The following is an 18,769-nucleotide window of genomic DNA, read 5'->3' as shown; positions in this document are numbered from 1 at the left end:
CCCTACATGTAGAGATGGCCCGTACAATATGAGGAGTTAGCCAATATTACAGTGCTCCTCTTTTGCACAGAATCGTCAGATAAAGGTGTGCCGGATCACGGCATGGCACATTGTTTTTAAGAATTTGGCTAACCGCAGCTATATAAATGAGCCCAGAGTGCAGCGCGAAGTTGCAGCTATGTCAACAGAAGCATTATTTTCTTTTAAAACAGCAACATGAGGTAATGGTGGGGGAGGGCACTGCATGGAGTAGGGCACCACACGGAGTCCAGCGTGTAGCTGCATCTATGCATTTAAAAACAAGCAGTGACAGGCGGAAGGTGGCGGTCGGACGTCACAGCACAGGGAGAGAAGAGCACATCACTAAGTGCAACGCGTAGCTGCATGTATGTTGAGAAAAGCAGCAACATGAGGTAACGCCTGGGGGAGGTCCCCGCACGGATTAGAGCACGATCTCTTGTCTTTATGGGGCCATGTGTTTAAACACATGGCCCCATAAAAATAAGAAAGTGCTTTGTGACAGACGCAAATCAGGCCACCAAGTCCGGCTTCCTGGGCCAAAATTCCGTTCCGTTTGCGGAAATTGCGATAATTTGGCATTTTCGCGTTCAACGGAAAGCGCGAAAATGTCAAAATTTCCGCATTCCGCAGCTTAGCGATAATTTGTTTCTTGCTCGCGCTGTAAAATAATACATTCTCGCGTGCGCGCGATCACCTTACCTGAATCCCTGCGTTCGCCGACAAGTTTTCCCGATCCGGTCGCGTTCTCCACGAGATGTTGGATTGTTGGTAGCCATTTGCGCTGTTTCACGACAGTTCGCGCCCGCAGTAACGTCATGCATCGCGCGATCACGTCTTTCTTCTCGCGATCATGCACCGCGAGACAAGTGAAAACAAGATGGCTGCGCATGGGTAAGTTGGCGAGCCGCAACCACTCAGAAAATACCGCGAACGGGCGGGAAAAAAACTTCCGCATCTTCACGATATTTCCACGTGTTTGCGGAGATTTTTAACATTTTCGCGATAATTTGCGAAAGTGAATTTTGCAAATTCCGCCCACCCCTAGGTGAAAGGGCGTCTACAGAATTCCTCATTTCCAATGGCAGGCCACCGTTTAGCATAAATGGTGACACCAGCCAATGGAAAGGAGGGGCGGGGCTTAAAGCCCTCTTCTGAAAGTCCTTGTTAACAATAAATCTCGCGAGGCGAGCAGCGCATGCCCTGCCACGACACGCGAGACCTAACAAGCGCGGTCCCGAAAGCGAAAGAGGATCGCTCCGGAGCATGGGAATCTTTTGTCTTTATGGAGCCATGTGTTTAAACACATGGCCCCATAAAGATAAGAATGTGCTTCACGACAGCCGTGAAGCAGGCGAGCCAGTCCGGCTCGGGGAAAAAGGGCGTGAACAGAAAACCCTCCTTTCCAATGGCAGGCCACCGTTTAGCATAAACGGTGACACCAGCCAATGGTAATGAAGCCCTCTTCTCAAAGTCCTCTCTTAAAAAATCTCTCGCGGAGGCGGAGCAGCGCTTTGCGCTGCAACGCACGCGAGACCTAAAAAGGAACACAAATGGAATTAGAAAAGTGGGATGGGAGGGACCAAGGGAGCAACGGAGGAGCAAAAGGGATCAACTCAACACCACCAAACAGCAGTGAGCAAAGAGGGGTGAGGGTGGAATGGAGGTGCTGGGTGGTTTGGGGGGGCTTGAAAACGAAACAGAAAAAAGCTAAGTGGGATCTGGAGGGGTGGGGAAGCAACAAATCAGCTATGGGTATGGGAGCAACACTGGAGATTTTGAGGGTAAGATTTAAGGGGGAGAAGTACTACATGGCGAGAGTGCAAGGAAACATATTCCCTCCAACAAAAATGGAATGCTCAGTTTAAGAGAACAACCATTGGCAAAGCCAATTGGTTTTGCCTACCCAACCTATTGGCTTTGTCAATTGGTTTAGCCATGATGCACATCAGAACTGCTGCTGTGACAATGTCTGAAAGTTTTTTTTTAAAGCGCTATGATGCAGCCAGCGTTAGCCATGTAATAATGATTTGTAAATTGCTGACGGGAGGGATGGGTGGGAGGCATCTGCACCATCCATGTTGCACGCCCTCTGCCTTCATGATCTACTGGCACCCCAGTTTCACAGACATAAAGTATCAGTCTCTAGCCTTGCTATAAGGGGTCATGAAGCTCATACAACCCAGAGTCTCGAAGCCTCTTCCAATCAAGTATTGCAAAAACAAGCATTGGCAAAACCAACAGGTCATGCCTTTCTAATGCGAGTACTGGGGTGTTGGTTTTGCCAGTTTGTCTGCAGGTATGGCTGTATAGTATTGTTTTTAAAAAGTAAAGGAAAAATGCATTTCAAAATACTGGAGGAAAAGCAAACACATACCTTATGGTATCTCAAAACTGTACAGGCAATTCAATGTTTTTAATAACGATAAATGCCATTACTTGTTTTTCAAATACTTTTCGCTCACTCAGGAAACTCTGAACAGAATTTAAAAAGAATAAAGAAATGTCAGAATGGAAATGGTATGTTTTGACAAGGCCTAATTTACTTCCACATGATTCATCCATTTTGTCCTCTAAAGTAGTCCAGAGAGCATATGTATGGGCTTCCAGGAGTAAGTACATGTTCTGCCTTTAACACCTGCTGAGTTAGCATACCAGATGGTCCTTCACCCAGCTGCAGAAAAGCCTTTGTGTGCCAAAGCTTGTTCTTTAATGTAGGATGTGGAGGATAGGATGTAAAACAAAAACAACACTTAAAGTTTGCTCTTCAGTGACACCCCTGCAAAAATATCCCTGTTGATGTGCTTTTTCATACATGCAGGGAAGGGTGATGGGACAACACAGTGCAGGGGTGCGGGTATTTGAGGGTAGAAGCACCACACGAGGGAGAGAACTAGGAAACATATGTGCTCTCATGGAGTACTGAATGAAGAAGAGTAAAGTAGTTCCCGGAATGTAAGCATAAGAAGCATACAAGTCAGCCAGTCAAAGGGAACATAAAGCGGCTATGCACCAGGGAAGGGACAAATACAAGGAGAGGAAGACAAGCCATTAAATAAGAAGCAAGCAATGAGAGTGACAATAAAGCCAACCATTGGTAAGGAAGAGGTGGGCTGGAAGCCCACTGTAAGTTCACAGTAGGTCTTTTGCAATCAGACAGCTTTCATTGTCTGGTAGGTGAGAAGTAATGAGGTCCACACCTCTAGTCTGTTGTGACTGGTTCAGTGCTGCTGAGAGGCGTTTCGGTACTCTGCATAAGCCCTGCTGGCCAGAAATCAGTGGCACTAGTGTGGGGACCTCTGGCATCCGCCCTGAAAAAGGAAACCAAAGTCATCCTTAGCAAAGACTGCTGGTGGATTCTTAACCCATTGGTAAAATGCTGACCTCCCACCCACCACACCTTCTGAAAGCATGGAGCTGCAATGTTGTCACATTGTTTGCACAGAGATCTTAGGGGTGCTGTTGGACCTGGCCCTTTTTTCATTTTGCCTTCTTCCTCCTATTTTTTCTTACCTGTTTTCGTTGGTTTTAGGATGCTTGGTACTTTACCACTGCTAATCAGTGCTAAAGTGCATATGCTCTCTGTCTAAATTGTATTGGTGATTGGTTTCGCCATGATTGGCATATTTAATTTAATAGTAAGTCCATAGCAAAGTGCACCTCAAGTGCCCAGGGCCTGTCAATCAAATGGTACTAGTGGACCAGCAGCACTGATTGTGCCACCCACATGAGTAGCCCTGCAAACATGTGTCAGACCTGCCACTGCAGTGTCTGTGAGTGCAGTTTTAAACTGCCATTTCGACCTGGCAAGACTTGCCAGGCCCAAACCTTCCCTTTTACTACATGCATATCACCCCTAATGTAGGCCCCAGGCAGCCCCATGGGCAGGGTGCAGTGTATTTAAAAGGTAGGACATGAACTAGTATGTTTTACATGTCCTAATGGTGAAATACCGCTAATTTCGTTTTTCACTATTGCAAGACCTGTGTGTCCCATAGGGTAACATGGGGATTGGCTTGAAATATCTTTTAATTGTAATTTTCCATTGGGAGCAGAGAGTGATTTGGAGTTTGGGGTCTCTGAAATCACAATTTAAAAATACATCTTTTTGTGAAGTTGGTTTTTGAATTGTAAGTTTGAAAATGGCACTTTTAGATAATGGCCATTTTCTTGCTTAACCATTCTGTGCCCCTGACTGTCTATAGAATACACGTCTGTGTTGGCTGACAGTTGGGCTCTTGTGCATTCATGCTAGACAGTCACACAAAGAGACCTGAGGTGTGTCCTGCATATCCCGATGGCCAATCACCCGGCTGATGGGTCTTTATGAGCTAGAGTGGTAGGAGGAGTTGTCATCCCGCACCACAGTAAGGAACCGAGGCCGCGTATCTGAAAACCGATGCATCGTTTTGCTTTTCCAGTGCCTCACCTACCCTGCGTCTTGCCTCGTCTTTGATTTTTGATGCAACTTAGGTACTTTGTGCTAAAATGAACGCACCCATTGATTTGTATGGAATAAACTCACTTAATCTTTTTAAAGTGACATTTTGACTTGTGTATGTTGGATTTCTTTCATTTTGGTCTTATTTGATTCAGATGAATATTGGCTATTTTTCTAACCTGGACTCCTTCTGTAGTATTTTCACTGTGTGTGTGTGTGTGTGTGTGTGCAAATACTTTACACATTGCCTCTAAGATAAGTCTGACTGTTCGTACCAAGCCACCAAATGGGTGAGCAGGGGTTATCTTAGCGGTGCGACGGAAGGGTGGCTCCTCCATTGGAGCAGAGGACCGGAGCCCTGCTTAAAACCCCCCTTAAATCCCAGGGAGGAAAAATAAAATTGTAATTTATTACCATTTTATTTTTCATCCTCCTGACCCCGAACAGAGCTTCAGGACGGGTGCTGGCCGCTGCTGAGTGACAGCAGCAGGGAGAAGGGTGGGCTGTCTTTTCACTGTTTAAAGTGTGAATGTCTTTTTAATACAGCTGGGTTAGAGCAAGTACAGGCCTCCAGAGCGCTGTGGAGTGCAGAGTCTAAGCGCTCCCTCCAATCAGGGTGATGCTCCCATACTGAATGAGAGCAGCACCAAGGGAGTTAGAGCATCCAGTTCCTGTAAAAAGAGGCCCGGAGCGGAGGACGTCATGTTCGTCTTTAGGTGTTTATTTTTATATTATTTTTGCATGTGCGACGGCCCCCCCTTCCCGTATATGCCAGCTGCCACTGGTTTGACTCCCTTACCCTGACTAGAGTGAGAGTCCCTGCTTGGACAGGGTGCAAAACACTGCCAACTAGAGTCCCCATTTCTAGAAGGGGCGCTCTCCTCACTTGCGATGGGGCAGTGACAGGGTCAGGAGGAAAGTAGGTATCAGGACTTTTTCAGATCTTACTTCAGCACAAGCAGACAGCATGCTAGGAACAGAGCCAACAGACCCAGCACACTACAACTAGATGTGCCCGTACCACTGAAACCTTTAACAAAGCTTGAGTCAGATGCTTTGATCTGGCTCAGCTCAAGGTCTATTGGACCCTCAAGCCCAAAACAATCTGAGTTTTCATGTGACTTCTGCTTGGCACCCACGTTCTAAACTCCAGTGTAGAGTTAACCACAAGGCAATGACCTTTGTTGTACAAAAAGGGAGAGAAAGAGATACCCAACTAGAGGCTGAATTGCACAAATTCAGGCGCGGCTCCTAAATGGCGGAGAAGCGTCGCCTCCCCTGCTGTGAGTGCAGCAGACAAACACTAATAAATAAAATGGCATAGTAATGCCATTTCCTTTTACCACCAGCTCGTGCTGTGTACAGCATGGGCGTGAGGTAGGGGGAGGGGCTGAATCCTGCTATTGCAGGATTATTTATGCCCCTTTCAGTGTGCATAGTAATATGCAAGTAGATCGTGCACTTCCTCTTTTTATGGGATTCTATTTTGACTAAGATGTGGAATAGTTTGAGTGATCTGTGTACTACACCTTCACTTGTGTCTACCAAACACCGTATAACATGTACATGGGGCCACCAGGTGGTTTATGGCCGAATGTACCTTTCAGTGTGCATGTCATGTTGGCCGGATGTGCTGATACTGCCAGCCCAACATGCGCACTGTAGACCCAATAATCCCAGGGCTGTGAAACAACCGGGGGATTGCTGGCACAGCCCTCAGCCTCAAAATGAGTCCTGGGGCTGCTCTCATTCTGAAAAAAGCATGAGAGCAGCCCCAGGTTTGATCAGGATTTGCATTCCACTGGCCAGGAAGGTAAGCCCTCCCCTTTCTTGCTTGTGGACAGCACAATCATCGGGAGAGCATTCCCCGACCGGGCGGGAGCATCATTTGTGGTGAGTTGGGTGCATTGCGCCCTCCCCATATTTATGTATTGCCAGCCGCCACTGCACAAATTGAAACTAGAAAGCCTGGGATCAATAAAAGCTCCACCTCTTGACCAAATTGTGTGATTCTAGGCAAATACTGTATTTCACAGAGCCTCTTTTTTCTTCAATATCACATATCGGAGTGACTTTGAATATGTGACTTCAGGATGTGCGCTGTACAAAACCTCTCATGTTTGATTTGATAGACTATAATGTTACCCCATATTGTATAATAATAATCCTGCCACATATAGGCTACACAAAACAGCTGACTTGCCTCATTTCAATAGTGACATTATCATCATGGGGGATGGAGTGCATGGATGTTTCAGAGTTCATGCTTACAAACAATATCACTTGATAAATGCTTCTCGATGCAGATATATAAACTGATGTACTATGGAGAAAGCCCTCATGATGTTAAAGAAATACACATTTTTTAATTTTGATGAAACCTTATTATATTTGTTGTACGGTTTACATTCCAAATATTTTCATACCTCGGCTTGTGCACGGGCTCTGAGAGCTAAGCTAGACCACTAGCTCGGCACTGGCTCAGTTCTCCCTGTTAATTTGTTGGTCTGTCCACCTCTGACAAGGCAGTTGTTTTATGTCTTATACATGTAATGACAGGCTCTGGACTGAGCAAAGTGCAACCTTTTCCTTCATCATGCCACAAGGCACTGAATGTGAAGTGAGAAGATGTTTTTTAACGGATAGAGCGGCTGACTTTGAAGTTGAGGTACCCGGTTCGAGTCTGGCGAAGACTCAAACATCCTATGATTCTGGGAAAATCACTTAATCTCCCCGTATCCAAAAATGAATGTGTCCCTCTGTAATGTGGCTGATCCTCATGCAAAGCGCTCTGATGCCTTCAGGTCGAGTTTGCGCTATATAAAACTGCAAAAAAAATAATTCTAGTTGAAATGTAGATCCATCTGAATTCCATTGTACTGTATGCGACCTTTATATAGAGCTTACCTATCCTGAGTGTACTTTAGAAATGCCCCAAGGAGAGGTTGGCCAAATTCAGATGCCCATAATAACCCTAGAAAGTAAATAACTGAATGTCGGATTGAGGTGTTGATTACCGGATTTGGTAAACAGAGTGTATTTTTAGAACACGTCTGTTTGATCTTTTTTTGAAGGGCTGAACTCCTGAGAAAGATAACGCCTCACCAACCCTGGTGCACGGATCTGTGAGAGGGTTGCAGAACAGCCATGGGCCTGTCAGACTGGGTGGTGTCTCACAACTAGTAGCTATCAATTAATCAATCAGGGTTGGTAAAGTGCAACTATTCACCTGTGAGGGTCTCAAGGCACTGGGGGGAAGGGGAGCACTCTGTTGAGTGCTGAGGTCATCCAAAGAGCCAGATCTTGAGGTCCTTCCTGAACTGAGGAAATGTGGGAGATTGCCAGAGGTGGAGGGTGTTACAGGCTTTGGCTGCGAGGTACGAGGTACGAGAAGAACTTTCCTCCCGTTCTAGTCTTGTTGATATGTGGGATGGTGGCCAGAGAGAGATGGGCTGATTGGCAAAGGGCCGAGATTAGAACCTAAATTCTGTCAGACAAACCATATGTATATTAGCTCGTAGAGTGGGGCTTGGGGTGGAACTTGGGAAGGGTTCTTCATAGCAGGTGGTATCGAGGGGATGCAGGCAGTCCACACTAGGAGCGACGACCCGGAGGAGGTGCACTGGTCGAAGATGAGATAGGATGCAAAAACCTTGGCGGGTAAGTAGTGTGAAATCGAGTTGGGATGTTCTCTGGAGCAAGGATGGCTCTGGCTCCCCAAACACACCCCAGCAAGGCCTTGTGAAAGGGGTGTCCAAACTACAACCTGCCCACCATACACAGTGAGCGTGCCACCTGCCAGAATGAGGGGGAGCCTTCAGCCTTCCTTAGACTGGTGTGTGCTGCCTGTAGAATGATGCGATACCAAAGGGGTTGATGGACGGAGCGTTTGAGCAAATCAAACACTCACCCCCAGTCAACTGATCTGGGTTTAATCCATCATCATTCTTTAGCTCACTCCACCACCCCAGGTCAGACATGGCCATATGCAAATCAGTCTGACCCTGTGCCCCATGGGAACAGTCCAGCCCGAACTGCCAAGCCATGTCTTCCCTGTTCTCTGTACTGGGGTGAATGTATGACATTGTTCTGCATTCTGTCCATCAACTGTTGTTTTTGCATTTGTCACCCCGAGTGGGACGGGTATGCTCAGACGTGGGTCCTGTGCTCTCCATGCCACTGGAATCAAGCTATCCTGGCTGAAGAGGGGTGAAACCCCGAAACCGGTCCTAGGATGCTTGATTCCAGTCCAGGGAGGACCTGGCATGGCAGTTCGGGCTGGACTGTTCCCATGAGGCACAGGGTCAAGGCTGATTTGCATATGGCTGGGTTCAAACTGGAATGGCATGGTGAGCAAAAAAACGATGGATTTAGGCCCAGATCCCTGTACTGGGGTAAATGTATGACATTGTTCTGCATTCTGTCCATCAACTATTGTTTTTGCATTTGTCGCCCGTAGAATGATGGCAGCATGGCGCTGTAAACAAAGACCCTCGCTCGAGGGCATTCAAAGTGAGATGGTGTGGGCAGCTGGACCGGCAATTCCTGCCCCTCTGGCATTTCTCGATTAGAGTTCTCTCTAGGGGCATTTTCAAAGCGGGTTGGGCTGCCATGACTCAACCAGAAAGCACACATGACATAATCTAGTAACAGCTGTCTGCAGTGTGAGGGGCTGGTTTGAACATTTTTGCATTGCTGATTATGGTTTGCAGTCCGGCCTTGGCTGGGGGTCGAGGAACTACGAACAATACACCTACATGCCAATAGACCCAATTCAGTGGAAGACTCTGAATTGTTTGAAAAGTCAAAAATTGCTTTATTTTCAGCTTTTTCCCGCCTAAAATTGTTTCTGCTACAATATAGGTCAAGGGGGAAAACACATTCCATCGATTTTTTTTTATCTACCAATATCCATTTTTCATACATGCATGAATACAGAAGCTGTGCTTTGAAAGGAGCGCCAGAGGACATTCCTACCATCAGTGTGGAACTTCAATGGGAAGAAATGGAGGGTGGAGAGGGAGCCCTGTGACAAGCAGTCGTTTTCATACTCTCCCTCTGGCATCTGTCTCTCGACTGAATTATGCAGTAACTGGTGTGAAATGGTCATGCAGAGCCACGTCACGACAGGAGCTACTGCGGGTAATATTCTCGCATACTTCACCAATCACAAGGAGTGCCAGGCCTAACTAGCTGCACAGTACCGAAGAACAAGGTTCAGGTCACTGGTGTGGACTCCTAACTTCCGAGAAGATGGCTCAGGGTCCAGATAATGTCGCACGCTGGATGCTAATGTCCTAGAACGAAACACTCAGAAGACATTTTGGCAGACTGTGCGGAGACCTCCACATTGGCTCAGCTGAGTACTAACACCCCAAAATTCGAGTCAGACCTGTCAGACACAGCAGTGACCATACAAGTACAATCAATTGCAAAAAGGTAGTTCCTCTCCTGGCCAGGCGCCCTTTGCAAATAGCAGAGGGCTGCCATTAGTCGCTCTACGGGCATGAGCAAAGTGGGAGTCCTTCATCGGTGTCACCACGAAGGAGGGTTCCCTGTAATGTCATCGGGGGCACCGCCTGTGACTCCAGCATACAAGGCATCGCGAGGCAGAGGATTGGCCTCTTTTCCCTCCACTGTGCACCAGTATCCATCTTACCGCATTCTCCCAGGCCACAGAGTTTCGTGTGAAGATACTACATAAAGGTGACCACGGTAGGCAGAGGGGCGCGGCGGAGGGGACTACCATTGGCATAGCCACGGATGCCGTGCTTCTGATTGAGCAGGCATAGCTTTGTTGTCCACGACTTAACCGGTATTTTCTCAGTGTAAATTTTAATTTTGCTCTCATGTGGTCCTCGCTGAGATGGCGGCAGCACGATCCCGAGAAGTCGACGGACGTTTTTGGAACAGGGTTGGCCAGCCAGCAGCAGGAGGCACGCCGACGTTCCCAGAGACCATCGAGAGCAGCAGACCTGGTGTAATGCTCCGGGGTCACCTATGGTATCGGTTGCCGGCAAGTCGCTCAGTGTGTTAGACGTTGGCTTTATATCTGTTCAGCTTGCAGTTTATGTGTTCAAGTCAAGCCAAAGGCAACGTAATAGTTGACTGTGTACTATTACATTGCCACTGAGTACACACCTCCTGTACTGTCCATAATTCGGCAGAGTGACTGTATTTTACCATTGGGTAGCAGGTTCGTTAAGTAGAGGCTGCTGTGGTACCTTTTCATGGTTAGGTTGTGGTGTCCATATCCCCCTTAGTTTCCGAGGCATTAAAATGGTTTAAAGGGTACGTACGGCTCCCGCCTATGGTATGTGGGAGGTCGGTTTCAAATCCTGGCCTTAACTCCGCATCTTCCTTGAGTGAGTTTACAGCTTGTACATTTGCAATTTTTCCCTCCTTTCCCTCCTCTTGTATATATAACTCCAACCACTAGTATATGTAGTAGACCTTTGTACTTACTACCATTCCTATGTGATTTTAGAGTTTATCTGTTTGTATCTCTTCCTTGAGTGACTCTACAACTTGTACATTTGTAATTTTTCCTTCTTTCGCTCCACTTTTACATTTGCAAGTTTTTTTTCCTATTTATATCTCTAATGTAACTCATGTAATCCAAAGTCCTTATGTAACACAACTGGTTCTTTTGTAAAGCGCTCTGACACCTTCAGGTAATGTTTGCGCTATATAAAATCGCATTAAATAACATAAAATAAAATATACCTAACACTGTTAGTGCGGCCAGGCTGTATGGTGATGTCATCCATGTTAGTGGCACAGCTCCAGGGTTGCACCGTGCCTCCTATCTGAAACCTATCACAGAAGGAGGGCGGGGTAGGCAGCGACTAAGCAGAGCCAGGGTGCTAGAAATTAATAAAGGTGCCTCATCATTACATGCTACGCTTTTATATTGACGTCGCCGGGAGGCTCTAAAGTAGCAGAGCAATTGCCCAAGTTTCACAGGTATTATAGCGCTTCAGGGCTATGCCAGTGGGCAACGCCATAAATTCAACCTGGGCAGTGCAGTGTTTGGGGGAAAGTTATTTGAAGAGACCATATCTTGAGGGGCCTTGTTGCTACGGATCCTTGACTTTCAAGGCTCTTGGCGTTTAAAAAAAATGTTTTTATCAGTTTAAATTGAAATATTCCTCCCAGGGAGAGGATGTGGCATAACGGCCTGAGCTGTTGACTTGGAAGCCAGTGGGAACCAAGTTCGAGTATTGGCATCAACATCCTGTGATTCTGAGAAAAACACCTAATCTCCCTGCGCACACAATTCAGCGCCATGAGACCCTCATGGGTGAATGTGTTCAGGTATTGTTAAGCCAGAGCAACCTTTCTCTAGTAATTAGAGGGCGGAGGTTTACCACCGCTTTACGCATGCTGGTCCACAATCGGCCTATAAGGCCTGACCCGACAGAGTAACGCTAGGGTAGGAGTAGAATCCAGTTCCCCCCCCGATGCGCTCCTCTGGGGTTCAACGGCCCTTTGTAGAACTGTATGACCAGAGGGGGAACCAGTAGGGGTCAAGGGGTGCACAGTATTAGTTTTTGTTGGGGCAGGGGAACGTACTGAGGCACTACATGAATGTGGTGAGACAACCCCTGGTATGTAATCTTGGATCAGTTGAAGGGTCTTAGCTGTGTCAGTTTCAGCAAGTGAAGCATGCCACCAGGGCGGCGATATCATTCAGGTATATTCTGAATTCATAGTTCAGAGACATTTTTGGCAACTACTGTTCTACCTGTAGAGCTCAGTTATTGTGACCATCAGCCAAGAAATGTACTCCGGGTTCAGGCAGGCTGAACAAATCCGCCAGTGGCGGGATCCACCCGTGGGGTATGGAGTCCCAGGGAGGCTAAGAAGATGGCAGAAGCACTCAGTAGAGTGCAGGCATCCCTGGACAAAAGGATTGAGTGAGGACAAGTTTACATTGGCCTCCTACTTGGGAGGAAGCTGCGATCAGTGGGAATAGTACCGGTGTGAAGTGAGCCACACATCTAGGGTAGTAAGTTGCCAGACTGTGAGGTAGGTGTGCACAGCTGGGATGGTGCCGGTGTAGCCATCCAGCGGAAAAGTACCCATTCGGAAGGCTGAGGCAGAGGCATATCCGGAAGCACCGATAGAAGTGGGGTCCTGGGGAGGGAGCGCGGACCCATGGGGAGGTGGTGCATTTGTCATCCGGGAGCTGGAAGCTCTGCAGTCATCAGGTGCACAATCATAGGAGCCCTTGTGGAGGAAACTCGACCGGAAATCTATCATTGCCACATGCCTACTAGGCATTGTGGCATGAGCTTCCTGAACCTCTACCTCTGATACGTTAGAGGCCATTTTTTCTACCTGGGTATTTGACAACTGGGGAAACCTGATGGACTGAAAATATTGAGATATACTGGCTTGCAGGATCCTATATTTACTTTTACACAAGATCTTGTAATACTGCAAAAAAACTTGGGACACTTCAGCCTTAGCAAGAACCAATTCCCCAGTAACTGGCTTCTGTAGCTCCCTTACGAACACGGCATCCCACTTAACCCACATTGATGATGCAAGAAACTTACAGATCGTCTGGCTCTCCGCATATACCTGCTGCTGAGAAATCCTCGAGCTATTGGTTTCCTCCATTATGAAGAATTCACTCAAGTCATGCTTGGCTTTACCCAGATGGTTCTCTATGGGGGAGGTGGGGTTGTTGATCCTGAGACCTATTCTTCACCTGTAGGGCTGCATATACTGCTGACTGAAGCACAGCTATCCACTCTGCATGCATTGTAGATTGCTGAGCCTTGTAAGCAATAACCTGCCCTGAACAGTAGCTTTAAAAGCTTCCCAGACCGAAATTAATGATGCTGTACGTGTATTCAAATGAAAAAATCTTGAATGAGCGTTTTCATATCTTTCAACCATTCTTGGTTAGTAAGAATGATCCGATCCAGCTGCCACCTGGACCTTTTCTCACTTGTTTTATGAACCTCCACTTTGATGGTGGCCAAACAATGATCGGAAAATACGGCAGCCCCAATATATCTGTGCTCACCTATTTAAGCGAGTTAGAAATTAAAAAATAATCAATACGGGTAACTGGATGAAAGCGGTGCGCGTATTGTGACATACCCAAATGATCACTGCACCATATATTGATTAATTGAAAATCTTGTCTCACTTCCTATTTATGTTTTATTTTCAATTACTGTTTTTGCAGAAATGCTTTGCCTTTAACTTCTTTTTTTGTTGGAATATTTGTGTTTGTGGTACAATTGGGGAAGTTGTGGTTCATCATTGTTCTTGGAGGGTGGTTTGGAATGACAGTAACTCACATGGAATGAAATTGTTGAAGGCCCAGAATGCTCCCAAGATAGTTGCTGATAGGCAGTCCAGGTGTCGGGACCTTGATCGATAAATATGTACCAATAAACCTTTTCAGAACAACTATAATTGGTGCATGCTTCATTTTTTCTACAGTGCATAGTGATTTAGATGTTCAAGAGAAATGTAGTCATGAATGTAGTGATTTACTGTTAACATAGTATCAGTATCCTGGTTCCAGTTCACCCTGTTAACACATCAGGACAGACTGAGACCAGGAGATTGATACAATGTCAACCGTAACTCACTATGTTTATGACTAGTTTACTCTTGGAACTGCTAACTCTTCATTTACCTGAAGAAGGTATGATAAAATATGTCAGACAAAACATGCTAGCTTAAATTCTTGCGCTTTGCAATGGAATAAAAAACTGAACTTTCATGTGGCTTCTTGTTTTAAGTATGCTTTCTATGTGAGAAGTGCTTATACCTCTATTTTATTAACCCATTAGCCCATATGATATTTTGCTCTTTTGTCGTGGCTACCAGTACTTCCACTCTCCTAACCGAATGTTCCTAACTCCATAGGATCTCTTTGCACCGAATGCATACCTTTTCACGTAGCTCAGAATTTCTCAGGAGCTCACAACTCCTGCCTGCCCACGGTGTGACCATAGACCGTTACTTACTTTAACTGCACTTCACAAAGGGGCTGCTGTGTCAACAGGGGTGGTTTCTCCTTTGAGGAAAAAGAGCGTCGCACTCCTCCCGTGATCTACCACATACAATACCATAATTAATATTATGTATTTTTAAGAAAATAAAATGCCTTGCTACCTTGCTGTAGTGTCTTGAAGGGAGTGGCGGGTACGTAGCTGCTGATTGACAGCAAGAACGAATACTGCCCTAAGGTTCGAAGTGTGCATGTCAGATCGGACCGCTCTCTTGTGGCGCCCGATCTGACATGCAACTTGAGGCCTTTTCAACAGGCGCTGTGTCAACAAGCCATGGGAAACGCAGACATAAAACCCCAGTCTACTAATGAGCACTGGGTTTGCCTGCCCGCACCAATCCGGGCACTCCTCTCATGCTGTTGACTATAACAAAAAACATGAGAGCAGCATCTAGATTGGTTAGGTTAGCTAGCTGTAGTCTGTCTAAGTGCCCACGCTACAAAATGTGTAAAAGTGAAAGCAGAGCTCTTTGCAGGAGTTGTCTGCGCAGCCGCTGCCTCCCCTCGCACATTGCTACACTGCAATAGCATTACTGCTGCAACAAGGATCCGAGCACTGGTTTAAGAACTGCTGGCAAATGCGTAGAAGCGGGGGTAAGTAAAATGCCCCAAAGGAACAGATGGTGGAACAGAGATATGTGCAGGAAATTATTTTTTATCATTTCACTGTGCCCAAGAGCAGAGCAAAAAGCAGGCAGTAATCAGGAAAAAGGTGGAAGAGTCAGATTACTTTGACAAAGGGATTGCACAGGGAGTGTCTTTTATTGACCTAACGGAAGTACATTTTGGCATCCGGCTCTGGGACCTCATTAGTATTTGCTGGAATTTAGGTACTCCACGAACCACCACTTTTAAAAGTTATCAGCCGCCACTGCCTGTCAAAGCCAACTCAAAAGGGCATCTTAATGTGTCCGCCCAATGCATGCAAGCCTCTCTAATGTGCCAGGTTCAATTTGTGCTGATGGTTTCAGGTGGTGTGCACTGGCACTGATCTTTTGGGATTGAGACTTATATTTCTTCCTGAGAATGTGTGAGTCAATCATACATAGCCCTTGGAAACTGCAGAGCTGGGCATATTATTATCCAATCTGCCTCCTGTCGCTGCCTTATTCTTGTTCTCGCCTTCTGAGTCATGTACCCCCAACCTCGGTCTTCTGTTCAGCCGGAAGAAGCATGGCGGATGGTCATTGGAAATGATGGCTGCTAAACAATGGAAGACCCGGTTACCACGGTCACCAAGGACTTGGTGCTGCAGCCCTGGGCTTTACTTACATGAATCATTCCTTTCAGGTGCGGTTTCAATTGGCTCAACAGAAGTGAACCGGGACTACAGCTCCTAAAGGACGTTAGAGTGTTAAACGGATACCCAGGAGTCGTGCAGTGTGTACGCCTCTATGTTCTGAAGCTTTTGCACGAAGGAGCACTTAACAAAGCACCTAAAAAAATAGGCAAATAAATATGCACTAGTGCCATCAACTATCGTTGGGGAGGAGGGGTACAGGACTCAAATCTCATTTCCTGCATGTTTTTAGTTCTAGGCTGCATGATGAGCAGCAGTCTACGGTGCCTGACTGGCATGGGCTCCGCCTGGCACTGGCCTGCGCTGATGCCTGCAAGTGGCATGGCGAGCAAAAGAACGATGGATCTAACCCAGATCTATTGACTGGGGGTGAATGTTTGATTTGCTCTGCATTCCGTCCATCATCTGTGTGTCTTTTGCCTACAAGCACCTATATACCCTATCACGTGATTATCTGTGCTTTATAAATCCTGATTGATTGGTGCCTGTGTACTTGACCTTGTTCCGGAGCTTGGCAGCGCCAGAGGCAGAAAGGTAACATGACGATTTTTAGGCTTGCTGCACCAAAATCTGAATGCTCTGTTATTTACCGAGCAGTTTCCCCCAATAAATATCAGCAGGTTTCACCTCTATCACAAAACTCATAATTCCGATATGTGCAGTCAGAGGGACTACCGCGCCTACAGGCCGTAGTTCTGACGCCAAGCTATGTTTCTGCATGCTATTTACATTAATGTAAATAAGGGCCTAAGTTCAAGATGTCGGCTTCTCTTTTTGAAGACTGAAGCTGGCTGTCTGTTTAAAAAAAAAATGAATCTGCTGTACCCTTTGGCAAAGCGCAGCTGAGAAGCAGGAGGACATGATTCAATCCCTCCCCCAGGCTCTCTGTGTAGACAGCTCCGCCCAGCACTGCGTTCCAGAACACTCACCACATCGTGCAGGCAGCTGTTCTGTGCAGGGGTCAGAGTGCATGGGAGCACGCAGCGTGCAAAGCAGCTAGAGCGCACAGCTGTCTTCAGACAGTGGCACAGTGCAGAGGGCCTGCTCGAGCGCTGGCACCTGCATTTAATGACCTTCTCCCCTGCCCTGCATCACAGGTGTCTGACTGGTGGATGTGTCTATCTTTATGGGTCGGACTGAAGGGGACAATGCATGTAGCAAGCAGATGGGCTGCACTCTGCCTTTCTATTTCATTAATACTGGCCCTAGAGACTGGAGGGCGGATTTACCACTTACTCACGCAGCGCAGTGCAGTGCAGTGCAGTGCAGCAGCCACAAATGCGGCGCTGCTTGAGAAGGAGAGAGCAGGAGCGTGCCAAACTTACTGAAATATGGCACTCTCCTCCCCTCTCCCTAGCGCTGGCACAGAAATCAGCTGCCGTGCGACACGGAGACACCTTTGCAGCATGGTGCAAGGGTGTGTCCGTGGGTCTAGCATAGTTTTGATACTGGAAGGGTACCCTTCCAGTACAAAATACTATGCATAGACTGACTTTAACCCTTTTCCCTCTTTGTATGTGTGCTGTACAGTGCAGCACACATACAAAGTCGGAAAAGGAAGGAGAAGTAAAAAGCATTTCTCCTTTGTTGCGCCTACTGTAAAAGTGTGCAGTTTTCTGATGTTAAACCCTGTGTATTTTATTTAGTAAATAGGGTTTAACTTCAGAAACCTTGAGTAGTTGCATGGGGACGCCCCCTTGGCACTATAGCGCTGCTTTGAGTTACTTTCACGTTATTTCCAGCGTTAAACAAGTTTAGCGCTAGAAAGTAAATCAGAAAAAAGATTTTGTGCCGATTTGCGTCACACCATGGTGTAAAATCGCAGTAAATTTTACCCTAAATGCATCCTATTCTGCTACTTGAATCCACCCCCCAATATCATTGTTTTTCTCTTCGTCATTATTTACTTGAGGGAGACTCGTTTTCTGAAAGGGCTTTTGATACTACAGGTCAGTGTTGTCTCTAGAAGTGATATTTAATGGGGGCACACAATGGGCGTGGTGAGAAACATACAATGGCGATGGTGAAGTTTGTGCAAATCTTCACTCACACGAAGTCATTTAAACATTTTAAGCAGACTATGAATTAAACATTACTAATCTGTGAAGCAGCAGTCTTGTGTATCAATCACTCCAGTTCTCCTCTTCAGAGCACTTTCTTCTGCAGTATCTCTGCTAGACACTAATGGCTCATTTATCCTGAAATCTTTCTGAAACCCTACATCTGCATAGCTCATCTTTTTCAATAACAGAACCATCTTTTTCTCTCTCCTGCCCATACTTCCTCACATCTACTCCCCTTCACCTCCCCCACACACAACGCACCCACCCACTCACCTGTAAGTAGTGACTTTTCTTTATCTTTAATCCTGGCAATATTTTTTTTTTGCAAATCTGTTTTTATTGTTTTTTGGTTTTGGTAAAAGAACACATGTTTCGGCAGGATACATTACACACAGAAGTTCATGAACATATGCAGGTTGCTAATCCGTACCCGGCCTACAGTCAATTGAATATAACCTGCATTCGAGTAATGTGCCAACCGCCACCCGCCCAGGAGCCGGCTGCATTTTCCTCATCAATTCTGGTGTTGTCTCTTAAAGAGGGGCAGCAGCCACCGTATACCAGCCACTTAGCCGTACATGCAAACTTATGTCGCCCACACAACTGAAGCGTTGAGAACAGATGAGTCACTTACAATTCAAAAGAAGAACTCATAACAGTGGCAGTGTGAACAGTTGTACACATAGAGTGCTCCCCCCCTTGTCCTTCCCCCGACTCCCCCCCTCACCCCAGGGATCACCCCCCCCCAACCCCCACGGTTGCAGCCAACCCCATGTGTTCGCAGACGCCCCCATCTGCAGGTCAGAGGCAGTAGGGGTTATGCTATCCCGTCAACGGGGCAGCCTGCACTACGCCGTCGCTCGCGCAGGCATTTCCAACCACCCCCATGTGGCCCGTGGGATCCT

This window comes from Triturus cristatus, chromosome 3_1 (genome assembly GCF_964204655.1).
Source record: "Triturus cristatus chromosome 3_1, aTriCri1.1, whole genome shotgun sequence".
Taxonomy (NCBI): Eukaryota; Metazoa; Chordata; class Amphibia; order Caudata; family Salamandridae; genus Triturus; species Triturus cristatus.
This window is presented reverse-complemented; position numbering follows the sequence as displayed.